This window comes from Phyllobates terribilis, unplaced genomic scaffold, assembly GCF_046119375.1.
Source record: "Phyllobates terribilis strain yellow unplaced genomic scaffold, ASM4611937v1 Scaffold_422__1_contigs__length_1607790, whole genome shotgun sequence".
Classification (NCBI taxonomy): Eukaryota; Metazoa; Chordata; class Amphibia; order Anura; family Dendrobatidae; genus Phyllobates; species Phyllobates terribilis.
This window is the reverse complement of record NW_027363182.1, coordinates 675,308-686,574: the sequence shown is the minus strand read 5'-3', so window position 1 is coordinate 686,574 and position 11,267 is coordinate 675,308.

Sequence of the window (11,267 nt, the reverse complement as noted above, 5' to 3'; positions counted from 1 at the left end):
TCCAGGAGGAATTACAGAGGAAATGCACAACGTTCTTACATTTCCAGGAGGGATTACAGAGAAAGTGCACAAAGTAGATTTCTTACATTTCCAGGAGGGATTACAGAGGAAGTGCATAAAGTAAAGTTCTTACATTTCCAGGAGGGATTACAGAGGAAGTGCATAAAGTAAAGTTCTTACATTTCCAGGAGGGATTACAGAGGAAGTGCACAAAGTAGATTTCTTACATTTCCAGGAGGGATTACAGTGGAAGTGCATAAAGTAAAGTTCTTACATTTCCAGGAGGGATTACAGAGGAAGTGCATAAAGTAAAGTTCTTACATTTCCAGGAGGGATTACAGAGGAAGTGCGTAAAGTAAAGTTCTTACATTTCCAGGAGTAATTAAAGAGGAAGTGCACAAAGTAGAGTCCTTACATTTCCAGGAGGATTTACAGAGGAAGTGCACAAAGTAAAGTTCTTACATTTCCAGGAGGGATTACAGAGGAAGTGCATATAGTAAAGTTCTTACATTTCCATGAGGAATTAAAAAGGAAGTGCAGAAAGTAGAGTCCTTACATTTCCAGGAGGGATTACAGAGGAAGTGTACAAAGTAGAGTTCTTACATTTCCAGGAGGGATTACAGGGGATGTGCACAAAGTAGAGTTCTTACATTTGCAGGAGTATTTACAGCGGAAGTGCAAAAAGTAAAGTTCTTACATTTCCAGGAGGGATTACAGAGGAAGTGCATAAAGTAAAGTTCTTACATTTCCAGCGGGAATTAAAGAGGAAGTGCAGAAAGTAGAGTCCTTACATTTCCAGGAGGTATTACAGGGGATGTGCACAAAGTAGAGTTCTTACATTTCCAGGAGGATTAACAGAGGAAGTGCAAAAAGTAAAGTTCTTACATTTCCAGGAGGAATTACAGAGGAAGTCCATAAAGTAAAGTTCTTACATTTCCAGGACGGATTACAGAGGAAGTGCATAAAGTAAAGTTCTTACATTTCCAGGAGGGATTACAGAGGAAGTGCATAAAGTAAAGTTCTTACATTTCCAGGAGTAATTAAAGAGGAAGTGCACAAAGTAGAGTCCTTACATTTCCAGGAGTATTTACAGAGGAAGTGCACAATGTAAAATTCTTACATTTCCAGGAGGGATTACAGAGGAAGTGCATATAGTAAAGTTCTTACATTTCCATGAGGAATTAAAAAGGAAGTGCAGAAAGTAGAGTCCTTACATTTCCAGGAGGGATTACAGAGGAAGTGCACAAAGTAGAGTTCTTACATTTCCAGGAGGGATTACAGAGGAAGTGCACAAAGTAGATTTCTTACGTTTCCAGGAGGGATTACAGAGGAAGTGCATAAAGTAAAGTTCTTACATTTCCAGGAGGAATTACAGAGGAAATGCACAACGTTCTTACATTTCCAGGAGGGATTACAGAGGAAGTGCACAAAGTAGATTTCTTACGTTTCCAGGAGGGATTACAGAGGAAGTGCATAAAGTAAAGTTCTTACATTTCCAGGAGAGATTACAGAGGAAGTGCATAAAGTAAAGTTCATACATTTCCAGGAGGGATTACAGAGGAAGTGCATAAAGCAAAGTTCTTACATTTAAAGGAGGGATTACAGAGGAAGTGCATAAAGTAAAGTTCTTACATTTCCAGGAGGAATTACAGAGGAAGTCCATAAAGTAAAGTTCTTACATTTCCAGGAGGAATTACAGAAGAAGTCCAAAAAGTAAAGTTCTTACATTTCCAGGAGGGATTACAGAGGAAGTCCATAAAGTAAAGTTCTTACATTTCCAGGAGGAATTACAGAGGAAATGCACAACGTTCCTACATTTCCAGGAGGAATTACAGAGGAAGTGCACAAAGTAGATTTCTTACATTTCCAGGAGGGATTACAGAGGAAGTGCATAAAGTAAAGTTCTTACATTTCCAGGAGGGATTACAGAGGAAGTGCATAAAGTAAAGTTCTTACATTTCCAGGAGGGATTACAGAGGAAGTGCATAAAGGAAAGTTCTTACATTTCCAGGAGTAATTAAAGGGGAAGTGCACAAAGTAGAGTCCTTACATTTCCAGGAGGATTTACAGAGGAAGTGCACAAAGTAAATTTCTTACATTTCCAGGAGGGATTACAGAGGAAGTGCATAAAGTAAAGTTCTTACATTTCCAGGAGGATTTACAGAGGAAGTGCATATAGTAAAGTTCTTACATTTCCATGAGGAATTAAAGAGGAAGTGCAGAAAGTAAAGTTCTTACATTTCCAGGAGGAATTACAGAGGAAATGCACAACGTTCTTACATTTCCAGGAGGGATTACAGAGGAAGTGCACAAAGTAGATTTCTTACATTTCCAGGAGGGATTACATAGGAAGTGCATAAAGTAAAGTTCTTACATTTCCAGGAGGGATTACAGAGGAAGTGCATAAAGTAAAGTTCTTACATTTCCAGGAGGGATTACAGAGGAAGTGTACAAAGTAAATTTCTTACATTTCCAGGAGGGATTACAGTGGAAGTGCATAAAGTAAAGTTCTTACATTTCCAGGAGGGACTACAGAGGAAGTGCATAAAGGAAAGTTCTTACATTTCCAGGAGGGATTACAGAGGAAGTGCATAAAGTAAAGTTCTTACATTTCCAGGAGTAATTAAAGAGGAAGTGCACAAAGTAGAGTCCTTACATTTCCAGGACGATTTACAGAGGAAGTGCACAATGTAAAGTTCTTACATTTCCAGGAGGGATTACAGAGGAAGTGCATATGGTAAAGTTCTTACATTTCCATGAGGAATGAAAAAGGAAGTGCAGAAAGTAGAGTCCTTACATTTCCAGGAGGGATTACAGAGGAAGTGCACAAAGTAGAGTTCTTACATTTCCAGGAGGGATTACAGAGGAAGTGCACAAAGTAGATTTCTTACGTTTCCAGGAGGGATTTCAGAGGAGGTGCATAAAGTAAAGTTCTTACATTTCCAGGAGAGCTTACAGAGGAAGTGCATAAAGTAAAGTTCATACATTTCCAGGAGGGATTACAGAGGAAGTGCATAAAGTAAAGCTCTTACATTTCCAGGAGGGATTACAGAGGAAGTGCATAAAGTAAAGTTCTTACATTTCCAGGAGTAATTAAAGGAAATGCACAATGTTCCTACATTTCCAGGAGGAAGTGCACACAGTAGATTTCTTACATTTCCAGGAGGGATTACGGAGGAAGTGAAGTAAATTTCTTGCATTTCCAGGAGGGATTACAGAGGAAGTGCATAAAGTAAAGTTCTTACATTTCCAGGAGGGATTACAAAGGAAGTGCATAAAGTAAAGTTCTTACATTTCCAGGAGGGATTACAGAGGAAGTGCATAAAGTAAAGTTCTTACATTTCCAGGAGGGATTACAGAGGAAGTGCATAAAGTAAAGTTCTTACATTTCCAGGAGTAATTAAAGGGGAAGTGCACAAAGTAGAGTCCTTACATTTCCAGGAGGATTTACAGAGGAAGTGCACAAGGTAAAGTTCTTACATTTCCAGGAGGGATTACAGAGGAAGTGCATAAAGTAAAGTTCTTACATTTCCAGGAGGATTTACAGAGGAAGTGCATATAGTAAAGTTCTTACATTTCCATGAGGAATTAAAGAGGAAGTGCAGAAAGTAGAGTCCTTACATTTCCAGGAGGGATTACAGAGGAAGTGCGTATAGTAAAGTTCTTACATTTCCATGAGGAATTAAAGAGGAAGTGCACAAAGTAGAGTCCTTACATTTCCAGGAGTATTTACAGAGGAATTGCAAAAAGTAAAGTTCTTACATTTCCAGGAGGGATTACAGAGGAAGTGCATAAAGTAAAGTTCTTACATTTCCAGGAGGGATTACAGAGGAAGTGCATAATGTAAAGTTCTTACATTTCCAGGAGGAATTACAGAGGAAATGCACAACGTTCTTACATTTCCAGGAGGGATTACAGAGGAAGTGCACAAAGTAGATTTCTTACATTTCCAGGAGGGATTACATAGGAAGTGCATAAAGTAAAGTTCTTACATTTCCAGGAGGGATTACAGAGGAAGTGCATAAAGTAAAGTTCTTACATTTCCAGGAGGGATTACAGAGGAAGTGTACAAAGTAGATTTCTTACATTTCCAGGAGGGATTACAGTGGAAGTGCATAAAGTAAAGTTCTTACATTTCCAGGAGGGACTACAGAGGAAGTGCATAAAGTAAAGCTCTTACATTTCCAGGAGGGATTACAGAGGAAGTGCATAAAGTAAAGTTCTTACATTTCCAGGAGTAATTAAAGAGGAAGTGCACAAAGTAGAGTCCTTACATTTCCAGGAGGATTTACAGAGGAAGTGCACAATGTAAAGTTCTTACATTTCCAGGAGGGATTACAGAGGAAGTGCATATGGTAAAGTTCTTACATTTCCATGAGGAATGAAAAAGGAAGTGCAGAAAGTAGAGTCCTTACATTTCCAGGAGGGATTACAGAGGAAGTGCACAAAGTAGAGTTCTTACATTTCCAGGAGGGATTACAGAGGAAGTGCACAAAGTAGATTTCTTACGTTTCCAGGAGGGATTTCAGAGGAGGTGCATAAAGTAAAGTTCTTACATTTCCAGGAGAGATTACAGAGGAAGTGCATAAAGTAAAGTTCATACATTTCCAGGAGGGATTACAGAGGAAGTGCATAAAGCAAAGTTCTTACATTTCCAGGAGGGATTACAGAGGAAGTGCATAAAGTAAAGTTCTTACATTTCCAGGAGGAATTACAGAGGAAGTCCATAAAGTAAAGTTCTTACATTTCCAGGAGGAATTACAGAAGAAGTGCAAAAAGTAAAGTTCTTACATTTCCAGGAGGGATTACAGAGGAAGTCCATAAAGTAAAGTTCTTACATTTCCAGGAGGAATTACAGAGGAAATGCACAACGTTCTTACATTTCCAGGAGGAATTACAGAGGAAGTGCACAAAGTAGATTTCTTACATTTCCAGGAGGGATTACAGAGGAAGTGCATATGGTAAAGTTCTTACATTTCCATGAGGAATGAAAAAGGAAGTGCAGAAAGTAGAGTCCTTACATTTCCAGGAGGGATTACAGAGGAAGTGCACAAAGTAGAGTTCTTACATTTCCAGGAGGGATTACAGAGGAAGTGCACAAAGTAGATTTCTTACGTTTCCAGGAGGGATTTCAGAGGAGGTGCATAAAGTAAAGTTCTTACATTTCCAGGAGAGATTACAGAGGAAGTGCATAAAGTAAAGTTCATACATTTCCAGGAGGGATTACAGAGGAAGTGCATAAAGCAAAGTTCTTACATTTCCAGGAGGGATTACAGAGGAAGTGCATAAAGTAAAGTTCTTACATTTCCAGGAGGAATTACAGAGGAAGTCCATAAAGTAAAGTTCTTACATTTCCAGGAGGAATTACAGAAGAAGTGCAAAAAGTAAAGTTCTTACATTTCCAGGAGGGATTACAGAGGAAGTCCATAAAGTAAAGTTCTTACATTTCCAGGAGGAATTACAGAGGAAATGCACAACGTTCTTACATTTCCAGGAGGGATTACAGAGGAAGTGCACAAAGTAGATTTCTTACATTTCCAGGAGGGATTACGGAGGAAGTGAAGTAAAGTTCTTGCATTTCCAGGAGGGATTACAGAGGAAGTGCATTAAGTAAAGTTCTTACATTTCCAGGAGGGATTGCAGAGGAAGTGCATAAAGTAAAGTTCTTACATTTCCAGGAGGGATTACAGAGGAAGTGCATAAAGTAAAGTTCTTACATTTCCAGGAGTAATTAAAGGGGAAGTGCACAAAGTAGAGTCCTTACATTTCCAGGAGGATTTACAGAGGAAGTGCACAAAGTAAAGTTCTTACATTTCCAGGAGGGATTACAGAGGAAGTGCATAAAGTAAAGTTCTTACATTTCCAGGAGGATTTACAGAGGAAGTGCATATGGTAAATTTCTTACATTTCCATGAGTAATTAAAGAGGAAGTGCAGAAAGTAGAGTCCTTACATTTCCAGGAGGGATTACAGAGGAAGTGCGTATAGTAAAGTTCTTACATTTCCATGAGGAATTAAAGAGGAAGTGCACAAAGTAGAGTCCTTACATTTACAGGAGTATTTACAGAGGAATTGCAAAAAGTAAAGTTCTTACATTTCCAGGAGGGATTACAGAGGAAGTGCATAAAGTAAAGTTCTTACATTTCCAGGAGGGATTACAGAGGAAGTGCATAATGTAAAGTTCTTACATTTCCAGGAGGAATTACAGAGGAAATGCACAACGTTCTTACATTTCCAGGAGGGATTACAGAGGAAGTGCACAAAGTAGATTTCTTACATTTCCAGGAGGGATTACAGAGGAAGTGCATAAAGTAAAGTTCTTACATTTCCAGGAGGGATTACAGAGGAAGTGCATAAAGTAAAGTTCTTACATTTCCAGGAGGGATTACAGAGGAAGTGCATAAAGTAAAGTTCTTACATTTCCAGGAGGGATTACAGAGGAAGTGCATAAAGTAAAGTTCTTACATTTCCAGGAGGGATTACAGAGGAAGTGCATAAAGTAAAGTTCTTACATTTCCAGGAGTAATTAAAGGGGAAGTGCACAAAGTAGAGTCCTTACATTTCCAGGAGGATTTACAGAGGAAGTGCACAAAGTAAAGTTCTTACATTTCCAGGAGGGATTACAGAGGAAGTGCATAAAGTAAAGTTCTTACATTTCCAGGAGGATTTACAGAGGAAGTGCATATAGTAAAGTTCTTACATTTCCATGAGGAATTAAAGAGGAAGTGCAGAAAGTAGAGTCCTTACATTTCCAGGAGGGATTACAGAGGAAGTGCGTATAGTAAAGTTCTTACATTTCCATGAGGAATTAAAGAGGAAGTGCACAAAGTAGAGTCCTTACATTTCCAGGAGTATTTACAAAGGAATTGCAAAAAGTAAAGTTCTTACATTTCCAGGAGGGATTACAGAGGAAGTGCATAAAGTAAAGTTCTTACATTTCCAGGAGGGATTACAGAGGAAGTGCATAATGTAAAGTTCTTACATTTCCAGGAGGAATTACAGAGGAAATGCACAACGTTCTTACATTTCCAGGAGGGATTACAGAGGAAGTGCACAAAGTAGATTTCTTACATTTCCCTGGAGGGATTACATAGGAAGTGCATAAAGTAAAGTTCTTACATTTCCAGGAGGGATTACAGAGGAAGTGCATAAAGTAAAGTTCTTACATTTCCAGGAGGGATTACAGAGGAAGTGTACAAAGTAGATTTCTTACATTTCCAGGAGGGATTACAGTGGAAGTGCATAAAGTAAAGTTCTTACATTTCCAGGAGGGACTACAGAGGAAGTGCATAAAGTAAAGCTCTTACATTTCCAGGAGGGATTACAGAGGAAGTGCATAAAGTAAAGTTCTTACATTTCCAGGAGTAATTAAAGAGGAAGTGCACAAAGTAGAGTCCTTACATTTCCAGGAGGATTTACAGAGGAAGTGCACAATGTAAAGTTCTTACATTTCCAGGAGGGATTACAGAGGAAGTGCATATGGTAAAGTTCTTACATTTCCATGAGGAATGAAAAAGGAAGTGCAGAAAGTAGAGTCCTTACATTTCCAGGAGGGATTACAGAGGAAGTGCACAAAGTAGAGTTCTTACATTTCCAGGAGGGATTACAGAGGAAGTGCACAAAGTAGATTTCTTACGTTTCCAGGAGGGATTTCAGAGGAGGTGCATAAAGTAAAGTTCTTACATTTCCAGGAGGAATTACAGAGGAAGTCCATAAAGTAAAGTTCTTACATTTCCAGGAGGAATTACAGAAGAAGTGCAAAAAGTAAAGTTCTTACATTTCCAGGAGGGATTACAGAGGAAGTCCATAAAGTAAAGTTCTTACATTTCCAGGAGGAATTACAGAGGAAATGCACAACGTTCTTACATTTCCAGGAGGAATTACAGAGGAAGTGCACAAAGTAGATTTCTTACATTTCCAGGAGGGATTACGGAGTAAGTGAAGTAAAGTTCTTGCATTTCCAGGAGGGATTACAGAGGAAGTGCATAAAGTAAAGTTCTTACATTTCCAGGAGGGATTACAGAGGAAGTGCATAAAGTAAAGTTCTTACATTTCCAGGAGGAATTACAGAGGAAATGCACAACGTTCTTACATTTCCAGGAGGGATTACAGAGGAAGTGCACAAAGTAGATTTCTTACATTTCCAGGAGGGATTACAGGGGATGTGCACAAAGTAGAGTTCTTACATTTGCAGGAGGGATTACAGAGGAAATGCATAAAGTAAAGTTCTTACATTTCCATGAGGAATTAAAGAGGAAGTGCACAAAATAGAGTTCTTACATTTCCAGGAGGTATTACAGAGGAAGTGCATAAAGTAGAGTTCTTACATTTCCAGGAGGGATTACAGAGGAAGTGCAAAAAGTAAAGCTCTTACATTTCCAGGAGGGATTACAGAGGAAGTGCATAAAGTAAAGTTCTTGCATTTCCAGGGGGAATTAAAGAGGAAGTGCAGAAAGTAGAGTCCTTACATTTCCAGGAGGTATTACAGGGGATGTGCACAAAGTAGAGTTCTTACATTTCCAGGAGAATTTACAGAGGAAGTGCAAAAAGTAAAATTCTTACATTTCCAGGAGGGATTACAGAGGAAGTGCCTAAATTAAAATTCTTACATTTCCAGGAGGGATTACAGAGGAAGTGCATAAAGTAAAGTTCTTACATTTCCAGGAGAGATTACAGGGGATGTGCACAAAGTAGAGTTCTTACTTTTCCAGGAGGATTTACAGAGGAAGTGCATGAAGTAAAATTCTTACATTTCCAGGAGGGATTACAGGGGATGTGCACAAAGTAGAGTTCTTACATTTCCAGGAGGGATTACAGAGGAACTGCATAAAGTAAAGTTCTTACATTTCCAGGAGGGATTACAGAGGAAGTGCGTAAAGTAAAGTTCTTACATTTCCATGAGGGATTACACAGGAAGTGCATAAAGTAAAGTTCTTACATTTCCAGGAGGGATTACAGAGGAAATGCATAAAGTAAAGTTCTTACATTTCCAGAAGGGATTGCAGGGGATGTGCACAAAGTAGAGTTCTTACATTTCCAGGAGGGATTACAGAGGAAGTGCATAAAGTAAAGTTCTTACATTTCCAGGAGGGATTACAGAGGAAGTGCATAAAGTAAAGTTCTTACATTTCCAGGAGGGATTACAGAGGAAGTGCATAAAGTAAAGTTCTTACATTTCCAGGAGGGATTACAGAGGAAGTGCATAAAGTAAAGTTCTTACATTTCCAGGAGGGATTACAGAGGAAGTGCATAAAGTAAAATTCTTACATTTCCAGGAGGGATTACAGGGGATGTGCACAAAGTAGAGTTCTTACATTTCCAGAAGGGATTACAGAGGAAGTGCATAAAGTAAAGTTCTTACATTTCCAGGAGGGATTACAGAGGAAGTGCATAAAGTAAAGTTCTTAAATTTCCAGGAGGGATTACAGAGGAAGTGCATAAAGTAAAGTTCTTACATTTCCAGGAGGGATTACAGAGGAAATGCATAAAGTAAAGTTCTTACATTTCCAGGAGGGATTACAGGGGATGTGCACAAAGTAGAGTTCTTACATTTCCAGGAGGGATTACAGAGGAAGTGCATAAAGTAAAGTTCTTACATTTCCAGGAGGGATTACAGAGGAAGTGCATAAAGTAAAGTTCTTACATTTCCAGGAGGGATTACAGAGGAAGTGCATAAAGTAAAGTTCTTACATTTCCAGGAGGGATTACAGAGGAAGTGCATAAAGTAAAGTTCTTACATTTCCAGGAGAGATTACAGAGGAAGTGCACAAAGTAGATTTCTTACATTTCCAGGAGGGATTACAATGGAAGTGCATAAAGTAAAGTTCTTACATTTCCAGGAGGGATTACAGAGGAAGTGCATAAAGTAAAGTTCTTACATTTCCAGGAGTAATTAAAGAGGAAGTGCACAATGTAGAGTCCTTATATTTCCAGGAGGATTTACAGAGGAAGTGCACAAAGTAAAGTTCTTACATTTTCAGGAGGGATTACAGAGGAAGTGCATATAGTAAAGTTCTTACATTTCCATGAGGAATTAAAGAGGAAGTGCAGAAAGTAGAGTCCTTACATTTCCAGGAGGGATTACAGAGGAAGTGCACAAAGTAGAGTTCTTACATTTCCAGGAGGGATTACAGGGGATGTGCACAAAGAAGAGTTCTTACATTTCCAGGAGTATTTACAGAGGAAGTGCAAAAAGTAAAGTTCTTACATTTCCAGGAGGGATTACAGAGGAAATGCATAAAGTAAAGTTCTTACATTTCCATGAGGAATTAAAGAGGAAGTGCAAAAAGTAAAGTTCTTACATTTCCAGGAGGGATTACAGAGGAAGTGCATAAAGTAAAGTTCTTACATTTCCAGGGTGAATTAAAGAGGAAGTGCAGAAAGTAGAGTCCTTACATTTCCAGGCCAGGAGGGATTACAGGGGATGTGGACAAAGTAGAGTTTTTACATTTCCAGGAGGATTTACAGAGGAAGTGCAAAAAGTAAAATTCTTACATTTCCAGGAGGGATTACAGAGGAAGTGCATAAAGTAAAATTCTTACATTTCCAGGAGGGATTACAGAGGAAGTGCATAAAGTAAAGTTCTTACATTTCCAGGAGGGATTACAGGGGATGTGCACAAAGTAGAGTTCTTACTTTTCCAGGAGGATTTACAGAGGAAGTGCAAAAAGTAAAATTCTTACATTTCCAGGAGGGATTACAGAGGAAGTGCATAAAGTAAAGTTCTTACATTTCCAGGAGGGATTACAGAGGAAATGCATAAAGTAAAGTTCTTACATTTCCAGGAGGGATTACAGGGGATGTGCACAAAGTAGAGTTCTTACATTTCCAGGAGGGATTACAGAGGAAGTGCATAAAGTAAAGTTCTTACATTTCCAGGAGGGATTACAGAGGAAGTGCATAAAGTAAAGTTCTTACATTTCCAGGAGGGATTACAGAGGAAGTGCATAAAGTAAAGTTCTTACATTTCCAGGAGGGATTACAGAGGAAGTGCATAAAGTAAAGTTCTTACATTTCCAGGAGAGATTACAGAGGAAGTGCACAAAGTAGATTTCTTACATTTCCAGGAGGGATTACAATGGAAGTGCATAAAGTAAAGTTCTTACATTTCCAGGAGGGATTACAATGGAAGTGCATAAAGTAAAGTTCTTACATTTCCAGGAGGGATTACAGAGGAAGTGCATAAAGTAAAGTTCTTACATTTCCAGGAGTAATTAAAGAGGAAGTGCACAAAGTAAAGTTCTTACATTTCCAGGAGGGATTACAGAG